General features: G+C 47.5%; 1 long non-coding RNA gene across 1 annotated transcript; it reads right to left on the minus strand.

Moving 5' to 3' along the window:
• Positions 1–887: 887 nt before the first annotated feature.
• LOC149126011 (uncharacterized) lies at positions 888–8,012 on the minus strand. Its single transcript, XR_016235190.1, has 3 exons — positions 7,742–8,012; positions 3,403–3,625; positions 888–1,615 (listed from the first exon to the last, which is right to left on the minus strand). It is a non-coding gene; the product is annotated as an uncharacterized LOC149126011 (long non-coding RNA).
• Positions 8,013–20,258: the final 12,246 nt, after the last annotated feature.

Consider the following 20,258-nt stretch of genomic DNA (forward strand, 5'->3'; position numbering starts at 1 on the left):
ATGCCAGCTTGGTGCGGGCTCATCCCGCATGCTGTCAGCATGAGTGGGGTGATGGTGCTCTTTGGCAAGAAGTATCCAAGATGAGCTTTGGTGAACATGTCTATTTATTAATGATCAAGCCTAAGATTTTAAAGGGCAGGCAGAGGGGGCGTAGCTAATTCAGGGCGACACTAATTTTATAGGATAGAGCCGATATTGGCGCCACTATGCTTCTCCAATCAGCTTGAAGGTCACGTAGGCCACGGTAGTCCCATGGGTCTGGGACACACCCTGGAGCTGTTTACCTGATTGGTGAGACTGGGGGAATGTGCCCCGGGCTCCTGCCGCCAGCAGTCAGGCTGTGGGGTCCTTTCCAGGAGGCGTGGTGTGCCATGCCCTCTCAATCCCCTGCATGGGCTAGGCAGGCAGGCTCATGGGATCACCCACAGTTTGGGAGACATCTGACAAACCAGTCCTTTATTTTTATCACAGATTGAGAGACTGCTCTAGGATTTGCTGGAGTCAAGAAATATTATAGAGTTATACATCTCCATTTCCCAGCCTTAAAACATGTTTCAGGGAAGTTAGTTTTAAGTCTAGATATCAGAATTTGGCAAGCATAAAGTGATATAGAAGTTGGCAAGATGCTATGCTATACAAATTAGATAAATTTTCCAAAATAGGAGAGGAAAAATCATTTTCCTTCTGTCCTTTTAAATTCTCAACTGTTATCCTTGAGAGAATAACAGATTAACAAGAGAAAAATAAGCAGAAACTTATTAACATGTTTACCTGATGTATGCATGGGAAAAAAACTCAGGATAATTCTTGGCTCTGACCATGTAACATGTTCAACAAAAAACAATAAATTTTTGTTATTTATCTATTTAGAAATTTTATTTGTACTTTTCATCTTACTTCACACACACACAGACTTACACACACGTGGAGGCGGAGTGGGGAGAAGAGGTGGGGGAGAAATCTTGTCTCTGTTGTTTCAATCCCCAATGGCTCACAACATGTGGGGTTGGGCCAGGCCAAAGGCAGGAGTCTGGAACATCATCCAGGGCTCCTGTGTGGGCCACAGGGACTCAGGTACGTGAGCCACCATCTGCTGCTGCCTGGGATGGCGTTGGCAGGAAGCTGGAGTGGAGAACACGGAGCGAGACTGGAACCCAGCACTCCGCCATGGCATGTGTGTATGTCCAGTGGTGACTTCACTGCCGTGTCCAATTTTTGCCCCAGAACAATCAATTTTGAGAGAACTGACAAGATAAAGGAAAAGACCTTGGGTCTCTAGAGGAAGTACATTAAGGGAAGGCGAATAGGTGGGAAACCCGTGGGAGAAGGCTCGGTGGAGTTTGTCGTGTGGATTCCTCTGGTGCTGCCCCCAGGCAGACGTGGCCTGAAGTCCTCAGTGGCATTCAGGCTTTGTTCTCCCTGATGCAGGAGTGGGTGACAGCTTTTGTAGATGTGCAGCTTTTGTACTTGTTTCAGGTAAATTAAGTGGAGAGTAGAGAGTCTCTCTTGTATCCATTTCTCAGTTGCCTTCAGCTCAAAATAGCCCTCATGCCCAAGTGGTTTATTCTGGGTGGCCCATCCTGCTGCCCTTCACCACCTTACGTGCCAATCATTTCTGGAAAAGACCGAGAGGTATTTGTTTTCAATTCTCATAAAAGTTGAAAATATAATTACAGTTCATCCAAAAGGTGTTTCACATTCTGAATAATTTCTCAGGCTTATTATATAAATGTGGTATGTGATTTATTCCCTCAAAATAAGGCACAGCATTGCTGTTAAAAGGGAGATTTATACTCTCTGTGTTATGTTACATCCAATGCAAGCAATCTCAAATTACCAGAGCCAAGCTACTATTCCAGGATAGATGGGCTGGAAAGTTCTGGAATGAAGACCAAAGACAGCCACGGGAGTCGGTGGTCCCTTCTGGACTTGCCAGGCAGAACCCACTCTCCCCTCCAGGCCTCGCGTGCTGCCCTCCCCCTCTGTGGGGATGCATTTCCCAAAGCTTTTGTCACAGAAACCACCGCCTCCAAGCAGTCCTTTCTGGTTTTCTGGGACTACTGTGATCCCACCTGGGGGTGGCATCTTTGTCCTAGGGTGTTTATAGTCTAAGTGTGTGTTCTGGTCAAGGCTCCCCTGCAATCCACACTCCCAGTTCAGTCCTTGTTTTTCCTGATGTCTGGTATTTATGGCCTTGACCCGAACAATGCAGAAAAACAACCGCAAACCCTGCTCCTCCCTTTAAGTACTCTCATGCAGACAGGACGATAAAAACAAAACAGGCATCAGAGGGCCCCAAGTGTTTTGTGTTAGCCTTCACGGTCTCCCCAGACACCATCTTGTACCCAAGCAAGAACTTTAAAGTCCTTCTTTCAGCATTGTTTTTCTAGGAGGCCTCACTAATTTAATGAGCAAGATATTTTTCAATATTTTGATTGCATGTGTTGCTTTTATAGTGCTATTTTAGGGTGTGTAAATTCTTGGCAGCTGTCAGGATTAAACAAACAAACAAAAAGCAGCGGATGCTATGAAATAAGATCCTTTAGGGGGTCCATTACCTTTGGACTCTGAGCCGTTGCCTGATTACCTTCGGTTTCACAGCTAATTCATGGAATCCCACGAAGTAACACCTTAGCATTCGCCCAGGGTTAGGTTTACAAGGTGTTTTTGTCTGCCGCATTCCTTCCATCAGTCAACTGCCCAATTAGCTAGTTAGGCCTTTAATAAAAATTGCTCTAAAACCAATACATAACAGACAATACATAAAACAAATAAGGCAAAGCATTGACTCCAAAGGCTTTCAGTCTGGTGACAAGAGGGAGACATACAGCCCAGTAAGGGGACTAGAACTTTGTGGTGCGAATCTGTATGGACCACTGTGGGGGCGCCACAGGAGAGGAGGGGTGGACAGGAAGGGAGATACAGACCAGGACCCCTGCAGTGAAGTCTTCCTGAAGCCTGACCTGTGCTACTCTGTCCTTGGTTGACCGGTGAGGGACCCTCTTCTCATGGGTAAAGCAACTTGAGATTTCAGAAGCACATTGTCCCATTGCACAGCAACTCCCTTGCACCTGCCCGGTTCCCAGACTGTGCACCCTCACGTTCTAGCTGAGATGGGAAAGAGAAAGAAAAGCCAGGGAGCATGAAATGGAAGAAAAGGTTTACTCAGACTTAGCCTGGTTCCCAGAGTAGCCAGAACAACAACTTGATTGAAAATGTTATTCATCCGTAAAAACAAGAACGGAAGCCAAACCCAAAGGCAGGTTTTGAGCAGGAAACAATGGCTTTGCTAGGATTTACAGGCCTGCGGGGTTTCTCGGTGGCATAGGGTATTAAGGAAAGTTATTGCAAAAATATTCAAAGTACTTGGACGTTCTATCCCCCAGGCAATAGGAGACTCACATTTTGGAGTTTGCGCTTCTGTTCGCCGGAAACTTTGAAGGAAATGAGGTTTGGAAGAATGATCCGCTTCTGCATTCGCCACCCACAACCCCAGGTTCGATTTCTTTCTTACTGTGTACACTAAAAGCCACTGGATTTGTCGGAGAAGAACGCGTCCTCTTGGTCGCACTTGCTGTGTGTGGCCACGTGTCGGTAATTTGTGCCATAATGACCTGCAAAATGCCTTAACAAGAGCATATACACGTTTAAGACAACAGGGGCAAGAGCAACTTAATACTGGTACCTGTTGTCTTTATTCTCTAAAATAACGCTTAATGTTAGATATTAGGAGGCAGTGCCCTTCAAAGAATTCTGGCATAAGCTGATATGATGGGGGAAAACTATGATGGGGGATGCTCTTCATTCTCTTTCCCTCTGTATTTCATATATTCACGTGAGAGTTATGAGCTGGAGTGGCACATGTTATACGTCATCCAGTTCTAAGGATTCTACTAGAAAGCTGGCGGGTTATCTGAAAACAGTTCCTATGCCTCCAACAAGTAGGCAGCCCCTTACCTTTTTTTAAATGTATTTTTTAAAGATATATTTATTTGTTTGAAAGGCAGAGTTACAGAGAGGCAGAGGCAGAGAGAGAGAGAGAGAGAGAGAGAGGTCTTCCTTCCACTGGTTCACTCCCCAGGTGGCCTCAATGGCCAGAACTATGCTGATCCAAAGCCAGGAGCCAGGAGCTTCTTCAGGGTCTCCCACGTGGGTGCAGGGGCCCAAGGACATGGGCCACCTTCTACTGCTCTCCCAGGCCGTAGCAGAGAGCTGGATTGGAAATGAAGCAGCGGGAACACGAACCAGCATCCACATGGGATGCCGGCACTGCAGATGGCGGCTTTACCCACTGTGCCACAGCGCTGACCCCAGCCCTTTACCTTTTATGATCACTTAGAAATTAAAAGAGTTTTCAAAAGACCTTTTCAGACCTTCATAAAAACCCTGAGGGGGAGGCACAGGGAACAGAATCTTCAGGATTTGTTTATAACCCATGAATAAACTGCAGGCCAGAGAGGTGAAGGCGAGACTCTGGCTGATAATAAGGAGGACTGTTGTCCTCCGGGCCAGGGCTCTCTGTTATACTGCTGCTTTGCAGAGACACAGGCTGTACCCCTGTTGTGCCCCACGATTTCTCAGACGTGTGGTGTGAACAGTTGCAAAGGAAGGCAAATGAGTACCACCACGTCGTACCCATGAGAAAGGATGAGAAATTATACACCCTAGTGGTACCTGGGCCTGAATTATTTGCATATGTGAGCAGCAGAGCCTAATTAAACTGTGAGCATAAAGAAGCATGTATCTCTTCCTGGGAGTACCTGCCTCCAAAAAGAGTTAGTCTGGATGAACGCAGCCCCTAGGGACCCTCATTATAACACGGTGTGCAGTTTAAATTACAGAGAAGGGAAGAAGGGGATGATAACACTAATGTAAGCCCATTTTCTCAAGCCACACGAGCCCGGAGTTGTAAAAGGGGTCACACAACTGGTAATAGCGCGTATTTTTAGCTTTGATCCCTCTGGCTAGTACAAACCTTCCTGCCCTCTCTGCCCACCCCTGGCACAATCCCCAGGGGCTGTCTCACGTGCTTGCTAGTTTTAGCAGCCACCTGGGGGCTCATCATGTAGCTGTTCCTCCCCTGCCTGAGCCCCCAGGTTAGCGGGCTGGCTGCCCTCCACAGGGACATAGCCTTTGGTTTCCATAGGTGGCCTCCCCTGGCACCGTTCTTGCCTCTGCCTCTGATTTCTTTCTTGGACTTGTGGATGTCAGCTGGGCAGAAGTGGGTTAGTGCCTTTTTCTCTATTTGAGGATATGCATGAATCTCAAAGCAGGACAAGGTCTTTGGTAGATTTTTTTCCCTTTATTTTTAAATGTAGAACCTTTTCTCTTTTTTAGTGCTGATAGCCTTGTCTACGAGGGTAGGTGAAGCCTAGACAAGGCTGGGAAAAGGACTAAGTGCTTTATCAAGACCATCAGCTAGTCATTCCTTTGGTTCTTCATGCAAGTAGACTCTAGCCTTCCTTGTTCTTTAATCTGCCTAAGGGGCCCAGAATCTCTCCACTCAACAGAACCCAGACTTTAGCCTGGGGAGCCAAAAATATCAATACTCTGCGCTCAACCCAGGACTGATTTTTTCCCCTCCTATTTTTTGTTCTCTCTTTCTTGTATTTTTGACCTCTGCTTCTTTAGTTAATTGAATTCCTTTTATGCTTAGCTCATAAACAGAAAACCGCTTTGCAAGGCAAAACTCCTGAGGTCAGATCCATCTCACGCAGAGAAAGGAAGGGAACAAAGCAAACGCACGAAAGCGAGAGGTGCTTTTCAGTGAGAAGAGGGGCTTCCCACACGCCCTGTCATTCCCAGAGCTGAGCAAGAAGGAGTCTGGAACTCATTGATGTTCTACACCCACGGCAGAATAAATCTCAGCTGGGATATAAAAGTAGGGTTTAAAATTAACCAAGGGAGGCAGAGCTCACTGGTTTGCGTTTGTGGGCGGCAAGTGTCTAGGAGCTGCTGCTGGGTTCGTGTCCTGGGGGAGGCGAATGTTGCTCTAGGGGGCATCACTGGGCAGCCGCCCTCTCCCATTCTATTCCCAGCGACTCCTCAAACCACTGGAGTCCACAACACCCACACAGAGGATCAAATGCCACCTGCCGGTTCGCAATCTGTTAGCAGGAGGGTGTCCCTCTACCAGGTAACTCTTCTAGAAATGAGAATAATGTGGGGGGAAATGCAGCAGTCCGGGTGGCAGGAGACCTGGAACTCTTCTCTACTGTTCTCTGTGCCATCTTTTCAGGGTTACTCCAGTCTCTCCCTCCCTCCCTCTGCTCCTTTATAAATAGGCTTTTTCGACACAATTGTCTCTTTAAAATCCTGAGTCTATGACTGTGGACAGGTGGACTATGCCCCCCCCCCCTTTTTTTTTTGACAGGCAGAGTGGACAGTGAGAGAGAGAGACAGAGAGAAAGGTCTTCCTTTACCGTTGGTTCACCCTCCAATGGCCACCGTGGCTGGCGCGCTGTGGCCGGGGCACCGTGCTGATCCGATGGCAGGAGCCAGGAGCCAGGTGCTTTTCCTGGTCTCCCATGGGGTGCAGGGCCCAAGCACTTGGGCCATCCTCCACTGCACTCCCGGGCCACAGCAGAGAGCTGGCCTGGAAGAGGGGCAACCGGGACAGAATCCGGTGCCCCGACCGGGACTAGAACCTGGTGTGCGGGCGCCGCAAGGCGGAGGATTAGCCTAGTGAGCCGCGGCGCCGTCCGACTATGCCCTTCTAAACCCAATGAGTTTCTTCTGACTCCAGTAGAAAGTTTCTAGTTGTGAGGGAAGATGCTTCCCCTTGCATTTATTTACTGAGGACCTCCTGTGTACCAGATACTATGCAAGGCACCCTTTACATGTGCCATTGAATCTTTAATGATGACAATGACAAATCCATAGCATTTGCTCTGTCATTCTGTTAGCAGAGATGGGTGGGGTGGGCTCTTATCTTTGGGTAAGAAAGAATTCATACGTGAGACAGAGAACAGTGGTTAGCAAGGTTTACTGGGATAGGGCATCCGTCAGAACCGATGGGATGGAATCTGAGAGTGCCCAGTCCCCCAGACTGGGGAGAGCAAGGTTACACAGTTAAATGGAGACACTACACCTGGCAGTCCGGGGAGGAGGGGTGCGGCCCAGCAGAGAGCTGAGTGCTGGGTACGCGGTCTGTATTCAGACTGGGGCTTATAAGGGAAAGGGGTCTGCGAGTGTGGTTTAGGAACAGTTCCTCCCAAGGCAATCAGCCTGGGGAGCCCTCCTGGCACCGGGCAGAGCAGCCTCCCTAGGAGGGGGGCCTTGCAGGGAGGGGGTGGTGGTTTAACTTGAGATTCTCCTGGGGAACTGTCGCTGAGACCACCTCTAAAGTTATCAGGGTCTGGGCAGGGTGTTGACGCGTCCACCACTGGGCTGCTTCCAGGGTGAGCTTCTGCAGGTGCTTTGTTCATCGCAGGCCCCCGTGGCACACACATAGGCTGATTTCTAGCTTCTTACCTAACAATTTAATCCGTTTACACACACTGCCTCCCTTAAATCCTCATCCCAAACCCTAGAAATTGGTACCACGACAGCGTCCACTTTGCAGATGACCATCTGCACTGCACGCTGCTGGAACCAACCAGGCAGTGAGCTCCCAAGGTCGCAGGGCTGACTTCCATATCTACAAGCTGTGGCAGACAGTGGTCTTCTACTGAGAGCAGGAAACGGGGTCCTCACGGAGTGTGGGTGACTGGCCGTGGCCCCAGGGCAGTAAGCAGCTCACCTGGACATCAGAGGTGGCCCGGCTCCTTCTGCAGCCCACGGTCTTTCCACTGGGCTTCCTGGCCTTCCTGGAGGCATGTTTACTTTACCCTGCACTGCACAGCATAGCACTCTGAATGAAAGAAAAGTTTGCCAAGTGAAAAGCAAATTAATAAGATATTTGGGGTACTTTGCAGTAAATAACTCTTTCCCAATCCTCATCTCCTCCCACTCCTGTTGCTGAAGCCATTACAGTAACAATTTCCTTGGCCCAGCTGAGGCTGTGTGGGAGTGAAGCTTCTTAATTTCACAGCTCTGGGCAGACAGTGGAGACCAACAGAATTTCCCTTTAGCTTGCGAGCCGCAGGTCAGAAATTGGATATATCAGATGGTGGCTTTCCCCAGCAGCCTGCTCTTGGCCTTCCTGTGTTAGCCACCACCTCGAACAACATTATGTTATGAGAGAAATAGAGCTGAAAATTAGGTCAACACGAAAAACCGAAGACATGTCAATGCCAAGCTGTTTCCTGAATAGATTAGACCTAGACGTCCATCCAACATGTCTGCCTGGGGCTTGAGGAGGGCAATATTTTTGCTCTTTTCTTTTATAATAAAGAATCCCTGGGAATGTTCAGACATCCCCCGTGAAATGGAGAGGCCAGAACAGAAATGTGATCATTGCTAGATGACACACAACTAAATTGGAAGCCAGATGCCCACGTTTATAGGCAGGAAGAGAGTGGGTAGGTGTTGAGAGACTATGAGCAATATGAAGACAAGTCTCAGGCCCGTTCTCTGAGAGCTAGGGATGTATTAAGAGAAATGAGTTATCAGGTGCAGCGATCCATGCTGTGAGGAAGCTCACTGCTGTTTACTTACTGCCTGCTCAAGGCTCCCGGCTGAGCCTTCCCCCAAGCATCTGACAAGGTAGAGGGTGTTATTCCCCACACTAGGGTAGGAAACCAAGATGTCCCAGGGCAACAGCTGTATCTTAGCACAGTTGATATTCAAACCTAGGTGGTTCTAATGGCATTCATGTGCTCCTCCCCTACAGTTTGCCATGCACTGAGCAGGGTCCCATCTGACAATTAACGGTTTAATCCATCAGGTATGCTTTCAGAGGAGTTAAAGGTATGCATAATTACCTCAACAAGTCACAGGTTGATCATTTTCCAGTGGTGATAGTTTGAAGAATCTTGAACAAATCAAATGATTTTTGGCTTTTTGAAAGAAATATGCAAAACAGAAAACTTCCCCAATTTCTTGTGCCTTTATGTTTTGGGGGTGGATCTCCAGGATGGCCTTTGGGTGGAGGACAAAAGAGGTGTGGGTCTCACTTGGCTATGTTACTCAGTAGTAACCAAAGACTTTCATTTCTGACTTGGTTACTTCAAAATGACTATGTCAGCTCAGCAGGTGTTATGCTATGATGTGAATGCAAAAAAACAGATCAAATCAATAATGGAGGGAGTGAAAACCCTACTCTGTGAGCTCTTTAAAAAGATTTTGGGAAATGTGTATGCTGAGAAAATATGCATGAATTTCAAAATTGATTTGCATCAAAATAAATGTATCATTTAATCCCATATTTTACATGAACTTCTTACAGTATGCTCACCTTTGGCCCTGGTTGGGTCTTACTGGTAATTCTGTGTTTACTTCTGGGGTACATACATTAAGACAAATATAAAGCACCTAGGACACATTGGAGAACTCTGGATGGCAACCAGAAAATGAAATCTGGACCATTGCAGGGTAGGGCTGTGGAGGTGATGAGAAGTCTTGTAGAGAGCTGGGATAACAGCCTTCAAAGAGTAGAGTGCCTTCATGGGATGAGACCAGACACAACGGGCCTTGGAGAAATGAATTTTTCCTTTTCAGGAAAAAAAAAATTGTTACACCTGCTCAGTGATGTGGTTTTCTTTTGGAAGTGGTGGATTCCCATCCCTGAGATATGTGAGCCTGAGCCGAGGGACTACGTGGTGCAGCAATGGTAGAGGGAACCCAGGGCTAAGCGTGCAGATTGCATTTCACAAATATGCCGATTTTTCTCACCCCTGAGCATCTTGACAGCTGCTGGATTGGCCTTCCAGGCTTTGCATCCGTCTTTGTCACCAGGGTTGAGCTGTGTTTTGGGGGGAATGAAGACAGATGAAAGGGAATGAGAAGAATGTTGTGGCTGAGGTAGGGGTCTAAATTTCTATTGCAGGTCCTTGCCTTTTATCTAGAGAAGCATTCTAAGTACAGGTACAAATATGGTGCACAACATGATAAAGTATATGTAAAAGGGGAGCAAGACACACAGACACATGGGCATTGTTCAGGAATAGAATGGGCCAGGCAGGGAAAGCATGGAGGAATGAGGTATAGGGACAGTGCTTAAACAGCCCGTCTGGTCTTCATCTGCAGACAGAAAGAGAGAGAGAGAGAGAGAGAGAGAGAGAGAGAGAGAGAGAGAGGGAAAGGGAGGGAGAGGGAGGGAGAAAGGAAGGGAGGGAGGGAGGGGAGAGGTAGATTGAAGAGCAAGGCTCTCTCAGTTGCTGGCCTCTTATGTGGATGGAAGAGGAGTGGCTGTGGTACCTCTACCAATTCCCAGGTAGAGGGAGATAAATTCTGAGAAAATGGTTATTTGACTGATGGGCAGGCAGATAGGATTACATAGGGTGAGGGAGGTGTGGTTTCCAGCTCATTGCCCTAATCTAGCTCTCTGTCTTATCTCAAATCAAATCCACAAGGGAAGAGCAGTTACTTCATCCATTCTAATATTGGTCTGCCATTTATATTTTGCCTTTTCTCTGTGCTGCACCTGCCTGCCTTAGGCTGTGGGTCCCCAGAAACCTGAGATTGCAACTGCTTTGTGATCTTCCACTTAGCACTCTATCTCATCCAGTTGCCTTCTTATAAATGTTATCTGACAATGATTTTTTATCAGGTATCAAATATTGTCAGACTGCAACAATAAGTTACTCTAACTTGGCTGCATATATCGACTCTAATTTTAGGTCTTCGAAACTTGTGATTGCTTCCTTTCTCTGGGGGAAGACAGAACTTGAGTTATTTTGCAGATCTTACTAAGTTGGAAACCTCAGGTCATCCAAGAGGCAAAGGACTGAAGGGCTCCTAGCACACTTAAAAGTAGTGTTAAAAATGACCCATGTGTTAGCTGCTCTGCTCCCAGCTGCAGACCTGGTAGGATATTCGATATTCTTGAGCCTGGGACCCTTCTTTAAAAACCTCCTAAGGGACTGAATGTGAATGACAGAAGGCTTTCGCTCAGAGCCTACAACTGACTCCTGTGGTGAATCCAGTAAATATTGCAGCAGGAGGGGTGGACGCCGACTATTTTATTCCTTTCCTCAAGGCAGGCACTGTGTGCCCATGGCAGCATCTAATCTCCAGTGGCCTCTATTGTCACACCTAGAAGCAAGTTTCTTTTTAATTCTGGGTGGAACTATAAACAGAGGAAGGCGTGATTCATGGACAAGAGCCGCTTTGAACACAGGGTCATGTGTTTATGAGTTCTGCTCTTTTTGATCCTCTGCCCATGTCTTGGAAGGGAAACTGAGACCTTGGCCAGAGCATGCCAATTCCATTTACTTCCATGGATTAGTGGTAAAGGATCAGGTCCATGGTGGAAGACTGCAAAGCCCTACAACATGAGGTTCAAGCAAGATGTGGCTCAATCCAGATTTGCCCTTTGGTCCAGGGTTTTTTTTCCTGAGCTCCAGGAATCATTAGAGCCAGCTTTGAGAGGCGTGCTTCTCTTCCTTCTGGTGTACACACAGCAGCCAAGTACCTGGTGGGACAGTTTCCTTACAGTTGGTTTTATTCGAATCTCCGGGCTCTTTTATAATTGGGTTTTAATTATTGTGTAGTTATTTGAAATCCCACGAGTCTCAACTCATCACTGTTACTAATTTGGCTGTGTGTGCGTGTGTGTGTGTGTGTGTGTGTGTGAAACATTCTTAATACATCGCTTCTCACAAGGGTGGATCAGGAAGATCTAGTGCATTGAATCTTTATTTTTTGGTCTTTCCTCGCCCTCATCCTCAAAGTCTATCTCTTTAAGAGCTGCCATTCCCTTTCTCCCTGCCTCCACATCTCCCATTCTGTTGAAACATGGCCCAATCCCCAGCCTGGTTTCCCCAGTCCTTGCTAAAACACTGACTTATAATGGTTTAAATTAAGGTATCCCTTATCACAAAGACATTTGTATTTTAATAAAAATCTTTGAAGAATAAATATTCAAGGTACTGAATCTCCATGGTTAAATTTAAAAATTAATTATTTTAATTTTATTTGAAAGATAGAGGCAGATAGGAGGAGGGTGGAGAGACAGAGAATCTCCCAGCCTGGCTGGGCCAGGCAGGAGCCAGGAGCCTGGGATTCATTCCAGGTCTCCTATGTGGGTGTCAGGGACCCGATTTCTTGAGCCATCACCTGCTGCCTCCCAGGGTACCCATTAATTGGAAGCTGGAATTAGAAGTAGATGCTGGACTTGAGCTGCCACTGTATGGTTAAATTTTAAGCACTGAGATAAAGCACTCTCTGATGGAGATCCAGGGAGTTGCATTGGTCACACAACAGGATTAGGGCTCATTGTGCTTCAGATAAGTGGGTACACTGGCGAAGCCTGGGAAATCCCACCTTTTCGCAATAAACATAGAGGTGGCCCTTCTGTGCTAGTGTGTGGGAAAATGAAAGAGGAATTCCTTGGGGCACTGTTTGGGCTGGAGAGGAAGGAGATTTGGTGCTTGGGCAGTTTATGAAATGTTTTGTTGTTGCTGCTGTTGGGGGGCAGATGGTGGGTAGAGGGGCTTAAGCAGGCGAGGCAGGGAGCTGCAGAGTCCAGAGATGGGGAATCATAGCCTGTGGGGAAATCAGATGTGCTCATTAGTAGACTGGCCCAGAGGTAGAAGGTGCAATGGAGGTGTGAGGGCCATTTGCACTGGGGGATCTGCAGAAGCTGTTTATAAAAAGTGGTGCTGTGGCTTAGTAGCTCAAGCCTCCGGGAGCAGCGCAAGCATCCTCTATGGGCACCGGTTTGATTCTCGGCTGCACCACTTCCGATCCACTTCCCTGCTAATGGCCTGGGAAAGCAGTGGAAGATGGCCCATTCTTTGGGCCCCTTCACCCATGTGGGAGACCGTGAAGAAGCTCCTGGCTTTGGATCAGCCCATCTCTCGCGGTTACAGCCATTTGGGGAGTGAATCAGTGGATGGAAGACCCCTCTCTTTGTCTCTTCCCCTCCTGTTTGTGATGCTGCCTCTCAAATGAATGAATAAATCTTTTCTTTTAAAAAACAAAGTGGAATTTTAACTTTAAGACAAATTGTACTTTGGGAGTTTGTCCTGTTGAGAGAAATGACTGAAGCATGGCCTGTGCTGCATTTGAGGGAAGGAAGCTTAGAGGAGTTGAGCAGAGTGTTGTGCCTTAAGCTACAAAACCCAATAAGGACCCCAATCCTGCAGGGCCTTGAATGTGTGGTTAACTGTTTTAGATTTTTTTCTGCTCACAGTGGAAAGCTATTTAAGGCTGGTGCCGCAGCTCAATAGGCTAATCCTCCACCTTGTGGCGCCAGCACCCCGGGTTCTAGTCCTGGTTGGGGAGCTGGATTCTGTCCCGGTTGCCCCTCTTCCAGGCCAGCTCTCTGCTGTGGCCCAGGAGTGCAGTGGAGGATGGCCCAAGTGCTTGGGCCCTGCACCAGCATGGGAGACCAGGGTAAGCACCTGGCTCCTGGCTTCGGATCACCGTGGTGCGCTGGCCGCAGCGCACTGGCCGCGGCGGCCATTGGAGGGCGAACCAATGGTAAAAGGAAGACCTTTCTCTCTGTCTCTCTCTCTCACTGTCCATGCTGCCTGTCAAAAAAATAAATAAATAAAATAAAAAAAGGAAAGCTATTTAAGATCTGAGCAGCAGAATAATATTCTTAAGAAAAATAAAACTCTGCCCAGGATGGGTTAAAGGGAGGGGGTTGACATGCTTGTGTGTGTGCTGTTTGGGAAGGGCAGGAGAGTGCTTCTAATTCACTAGGTGTACAGTGTATCTGCTGGAGCAAAATGAGCAGCGTGTCTTCTTGAATAAATCCTCCTCCCATATGTGCGTTCTTTCTCATCACGGAGCAAATATTTGGCAGTCAAGTTATCTTTAAAGTAATAAGAGCAAAAGCTATTTGGAATAACTGTTTCAGAACCATTTGTTATTCTATACAGACCTATGAGCAAATGGGATTGCACGAAGGCACTTAATGTAGGATGTGCCGCTTCTGCAGGGGCTCTGTGCTATCACACACACTTTTATCTCCGCCAAAGCTCAGAGGCAGCTGCCACTGCTATTACTCAAAGACCTGGAGTGTCAACAAGATAATCGAAGCAGCAAAGTGGGAGTCAAAATTTTTCCGGCTGTTTCTTGAAGACTTAAGGAGATGGTTTTCTTTGTATTCCCCATATTGAGAATACAGAAGGCTCCCAGATAGCTAATCTTTATCAGGTCAAACGTCTCAAAAGGGAGTGAAATTATTTTCTGGTTGCTTTTTGGCTTTAGGCAAGTGTTTTAGCGACTTCTAAACCTTCCCTCCTGAATAAAAAAAGAAAAAAACAAACAAAAAACTGAGGCCAGGCTGTACAGTTCCAGTTGTTTTTGTGTAGAAAGCACAGCGAGATGGAAACGGTTCTGAATCCTTTCTAATGGGTCTGGATGCCAGCCCTGCAAGTGGGCAGCCGGACAGATTGTATTTCACGGACAGCGATGTGTTAGTGGAAGTGACATGTGTGACTTTGGGGCCAGCATGTTGAGTGCCAGTGTAAGACTGAACTGACTTTTTCTTTCCTCTGGAATAAAGCCTGACAAATTTCTGGCTAGTGTTGGCTTTGTCAGCCTGGGTCCAGGAACGAGGACAACAAGGAGGAAAACGCTCCACCAGCCCACAGTCAGCATGTCCTGAAGCAGGAAATCATTGTTACTTTAAGTCACTCAGATTTTGGAGAGCGGAGTTATCAGTTTCAGTAGAATAAGCAAGCCCATTCTTTATTGATAATAGGCTCCAAAGAACGTGACGAATGCAGGAATATCCCACGAGTCTTAAGATTTTTGTAGTCCTTCCTAGAGACAGATGTCAAATCTGCTTGGAAGGGAAGTCCTATCATTGGGCTGGACCACCTCTGGGCAGTGATGCTGTAGGACTTGAGGGGTAGAAGACAGTGGGATTAGAGAACTCCAAGGTCCTTAGTAGTCTAAAAATCCCGAGGGTGGGTCTTGCACCTTGCACTTGTGCAGCAAATGTCATATGTGAGTGTTTTCCCCAGTGTTGACTTATTTGCTCTCTTGTGAATAGCAAGAAGTTTTATCTGCTGTGCCTTCCAGGAAGACTTGTACAGGTGCTTTGGAGGAGAAGCAAGATAATTCTTTACCTGAGTCCCATAGGCATTTACTACTATCTTTAAACAAGTGTTCCTGGTTATTGTTGATGTTGTTTGAAATTAAACTTTGAATTTTTATATTATTGTAGATTCACCTGCAGTCTTAAGAAATCATCCAGAGAGATCTTTTGTAACCTTTACCCACTTTGGCCCAATGGGAACACATTACCCTATCATGGTACAAGGTCAAAGCCAAGAGGTTAATGTTGATGCGGTCAAGGCACACAGCTGCCCCACCACCTTGAGCATCGGTCATATTACCCCTTTACACCACACTCCTCTTCTCTCCCTCCCCCACTCCTTAACCACCAGCAGCTATCGATCAGCTTCCACTTCTCTAATTCTGTCACCTAAAAATGTTATAAGTTGTGGGGAGCAATCCGGACTGGACTGAGTTACTGGAATTAAGACTTATTCTATGCATCTGCTCTCCCACAATATGGCGCTGGGAGAGGAGAAAACAGCTTCTATGCAGCTGCCTCCAGTTCAGCCAATAAACTGTAGGACCTGCTCCTGATTGGAGGAGAGCAGCGTACTTGGCGTGTGGGCAGCCGAGTTGGGATTGGCAGAGGAGGACTATAAAGGAGGAGAGAGACGGCATGCACCAGGAACATCTAAGGGGAACACCTGTGCAGCCCCCGAGAGAGCCGGCCAGCGGTGTGCCGCTCCCCTGCGGAAGTGGGGAAAGTGGCCAGGGGGAACCGCCCTTCCACGGAGATGGAAGGGACAGTAGCCAACCCGGGAAGAACCAGCAGCAAACCCGGGGAGGGCCGAGCAGACGAAAGAACAGCGCAGGGTCCTGTGTCGTTCCTCCACGAAGAGGGGGAGCGACATAATGGTGCTGTGACTCGGATAGGAAACCTAGGACGGATAGGAAACTTAGGAGGAAAGAAATGGGAAAATACCGGAGAGAGAGACTAGCAAACAGCCTAGGGAAAAGCTGGACGGAAAAGGTGCCGGAAGAAGCTATTGAAAGCCTAGGCATAGACTCGGATATGGACTGTGGGAAAGAAGTTAGGATTGAAAGCGAAAGTGAAAGCTTTCATAGACTCGGATGCGGACTATGGCAGGGAAGCTAGGAGATTGAAAGCGAAAGTGAAACCTGGAGGAGGCTTGGACTCGGATACGGACTGTGGGGAGTAGCCAGGAGAAATGAGAGGAATATTGTTGGAAGAAAACTTAAGGAAACATACCGGGTAGAGAGAAATGTTAGGGAGGATGAAGCCGCGAGTGCAGGCCGAGGAGGAGACATAAGCCACCTTGGAATTCTTCAAGTCACCCCGGGGAGCAAGAGGCGAAGATCTGGAACCAGAGGCAGAGACGTGGGCCGCCAGGTTGAAATTCGCCAGGTTAGTCCGGGGAACTTGGACTGAATGCCGGTGGTGGCGGAAACATTCGCAGAAGCCGCCGCGTGCAGAGAGAGCACGGGGCGTGAATAGATAGGGAGCGCGGGGCTGGCGCGAGGCCGTGGTGCGGGCGCGAAGTGCGTGGAGACCGCGGAGCGTGCGCGCAGAGCCGGGAACCCGCCGGCGGGGCGAGGCGCCGGGAAGCCGCGCAGAGCCGTGAAGCTGCCGCGGGGCGAGGTGCCGAGAAGCAGCCTTGGGGCAGGCGCCGCCGGGAAGCCGCAGGGATAAGAGAAACAGAAGTTTAGAAGTAAAATGAGAGAAATAGGAATGCTGGAAGATAGAAGTAAAATGGGAGAAATAGGAATGCCCGGAGATAGAGAAATAGAGAAATAGAAAGGCCTCCCCACAACATGGCAATGAGAGAGCTTGGATTCGGTCTGCCTGATTAGTGAGGCGATGAGCACCTGCGGGCGGCTAGCAGCTTATGCGCCGCAGGTCACCGAAGACAGGCACGAATTAACATCAATAAGGCCTCCCCACAACACAGCAATGAGAGAGCTTGGATTCGGTCTGCCTGATTAGGGAGGTGGTGAGCACCTGCGGGCGGCTAGCAGCTTATGCACCGCAGGTCACCGAAGACAGGCACGAATTAACATCAATAAGGCCTCCCCACAATATGGCAATGAGAAGGCTTGGATTCGGTCTGCCTGATTAGTAAGGCGGTAAGCACCAGCAGGCAGCTCGACCAGAGTGTGAGCTGCAGGTCACCGAAGATAGGCACGAATCAACACCAATAAGTCACCCCACAACATGGCAATGAGAAGGCTTGGATTCGGTTTGCCTGATTGTTAGGGCTTGTAAGCCCCTGCAGGCAGAGCAGAGCATGCGCTGCAGGGCACTGAACACAGGCACGCATCAGCGCCTAAAAACCTCCTCACAACATGGCGAAGAGAGGACCCGGATTCGGTTTGCCTGATTGATAGGACTTGTAAGAACCTGTGGCAACTCTAGCAAGTAGAGCAGAGTGTGTGCCGCGGGACACCGAAGACAGGCGCGTATCAACGCCAAAAATAAAAAGAAAGGGGGATCTGTAGGGAGCAACCTGGACTGGACTGAGTTACTGGAATTAAGACTTATTCTATGCATCTGCTCTCCCACAATATGGCGCTGGGAGAGGAGAAAACAGCTTCTACGCAGCTGCCTCCAGTTCAGCCAATAAACTGTAGGACTTGCTCCTGATTGGAGGAGAGCAGCATACTCGGCGTGTGGGCAGCCGAGTTGGGATTGGCAGAGGAGGACTATAAAGGAGGAGAGAGACGGCATGCACCGGGAACATCTAAGGGGAACATCTATCTGAAGGAACACCTGTGCAGCCCCCGAGAGAGCCGGCCGGCGGTGTGCCGCTCCCCTGCGGAAGTGGGGAATGTGGCCAGGGGGAACTGCCCTTCCACGGAGGTGGAAGGGACAGTAGCCAACCCGGGAAGAACCAGCAGCAAACCCGGGGAGGGCCGAGCAGACGAAAGAACAGCGCAGGGTCCTGTGTTGCTCCTCCACGAAGAGGGGGAGCGACATAATGGTGCCGTGACTCGGATATGAAGCCTAGGCAGGGTTTAGTGTCGTTCCTCCGTGAAGAGGGGGAGCGACAATAAGTGAAATAAAACTGTAATCTTTTTGGATTGACTTTTTTTCCTGCTAAAGATTTATTTATTTACTTGCAAGGCAGTTACAGAGAGGGAGAGAAAGAAAGGGAGAGATAGAGAGAAAGAGATTTTCCATCTGCTTGTTCACTGCCCAAATGTTGGCAATGACCTGGGCTGAGCTAACAAGCAGTATTTTCCTCCTAACATACTTCTCTGAAGACTCATCCAAGTCTGGTCCTCTTTATTTCTGAGTAGTATTCCATAGTATGAATGTACCAGTTTCTTTAACTGTTAATCCATTGAAAGACATCTGGGTTGTTTCTAGTTTTTATGAATGACAGACAGGTTGTAACCATTCTTGTGCAGGATTTTATGTGTGGTTGTTTCATTTCGTTGGAATACATGCCCAGAATGTATCTTCTGATGGTAGTTGTGTGTTTGGTTTCTTAAGCTGTCACACTCTTGTTTGTACGCTTTACATTCTTATCAGCAATGTATGAATGCCTCAGTTTTTCTGCAGCTGATTCAGTGTGTGGTGTGGTCCCTATCTGCAGTTTCAGCCATTCTGATAGGTGTGTAGTGATAGTTTATTGTGGTTTTAATTTGCATTTTAATTTGTGAACATCATTTCCAGTGGTGATTTGCCACCTGCATCTCTTCTCCAGCAGAATAGCTCTTCGTATCTTTTGTCTATATTCAATTGGATTACTTAATAATTTTATGGTTGAGTTTTCAGAATTTTAAAAATATAGCTAATCCTTTGCTGGATATGTGATTTGCAAATATTTTATCACAGCTTGTCTTTTTGTTCTCTGAACAAGATTTTCCCACAATAAGTGGTTTTAATTTTAGTGAAGTCTAGGTTGTCTTCTTTTTCTTTTATGGATGATGTTTTTAGATTCAAGTCTAAGGATTCTTTGCCTAACCTTAGATCCCAGATATACTCTCCTGGTTTTTTCATAAAAGTTCCAACAGCTGGGAACAGAAAGTACAAAGAGTAAAAACCTCTTTCCCATCCTTTCCACCTGTCTCTCAGGGCTCAGTCCTTGACACACAGGTGAATGGATGGGTGCTAACAGCTCAGGGTGTGTCATCCCAGGACTCGGAGTCCTACTGCTACTTTGCTGACTGGTGGACACTTTCTTCAGGCTCTTCAAACATCGTAAGACATTTTGGTGGTGAAACTGGGGATGAGGGAAGTCAGAGAGAGGAACAGAGGGAGGGTGGCGGGGGGAATCAGAGGAAATGGCAAGCAGCCATCCTTGTCTCAAGGTGGCAGCTGGTGGAGGATGATTCTCCAGTGTTAGTTTCCATCCTTGCTGTCTTTCTCCTTCCAGGACACACATGTTTGCCATATGAATGGAAATGAACACCAACTGATGTAGCCTTGGCTGGGCTCAGCCACATGATTTTCTACTTTCGTCTTGGTTTTGAACGATGCCTTCCACTCATGGGCTTTCTGTTATTAGCAGAGAATTCTTTTCATGGGTGAATTAGATGATATCCTTGAAAGAAAAACAAAAGACATCTTGTGATTCCTTAAAGCCTTAGAAACTGCCTGTTTCTGAGGATTAGCGGTGACCTCCGGTAGATGTGCCATGACCTAGGCTTCTTCTCCAACCAAAAGTGTCTCTCCATGTTCCTCAGGCTACTATTAAAAGGGTGGGACTATTAGAAGGAGTGCCAGATATAGGAGTCGAGGAGCCTGGCTCCTTGAAAACATCGAATCTGTCAGCAAATCCTCTTCCTTCAAAGTATGTCTGGAAAATAGGCATTATTTTTTACTTTCACAACCAACATTGTCACCCAAACCACTCTCATCTCTCTCCTGGATGATTGCATCACACCCATTGTTCTCTCTGATTCTGCTTTGGACTTCCAGCACCACCTATAAATGTAAAGTAATCCTGCAAGACTCAAGGAATTCAGCCTAGATCTAATCAGTTTTCTAGATTTACCTACTTGTTTACGAGGGAATACAGCCAATAGGAGAACATCTTACATGACAGCACAGAGATACAGTCAACCTATTCCAATGCGTGTGCATTTCTACAGAACAGAGGACTTAGTTTCTTCAACAGATCAATGCTACTCCAGGGGAGAGAGGAATGTTGCAGACAGAGATACTTCGACCA

The sequence above is a fragment of the Oryctolagus cuniculus genome, chromosome 6 (assembly GCF_051225735.1).
Source record: "Oryctolagus cuniculus isolate XC-2025 breed Fujian yellow rabbit chromosome 6, ASM5122573v1, whole genome shotgun sequence".
Taxonomy (NCBI): domain Eukaryota; kingdom Metazoa; phylum Chordata; class Mammalia; order Lagomorpha; family Leporidae; genus Oryctolagus; species Oryctolagus cuniculus.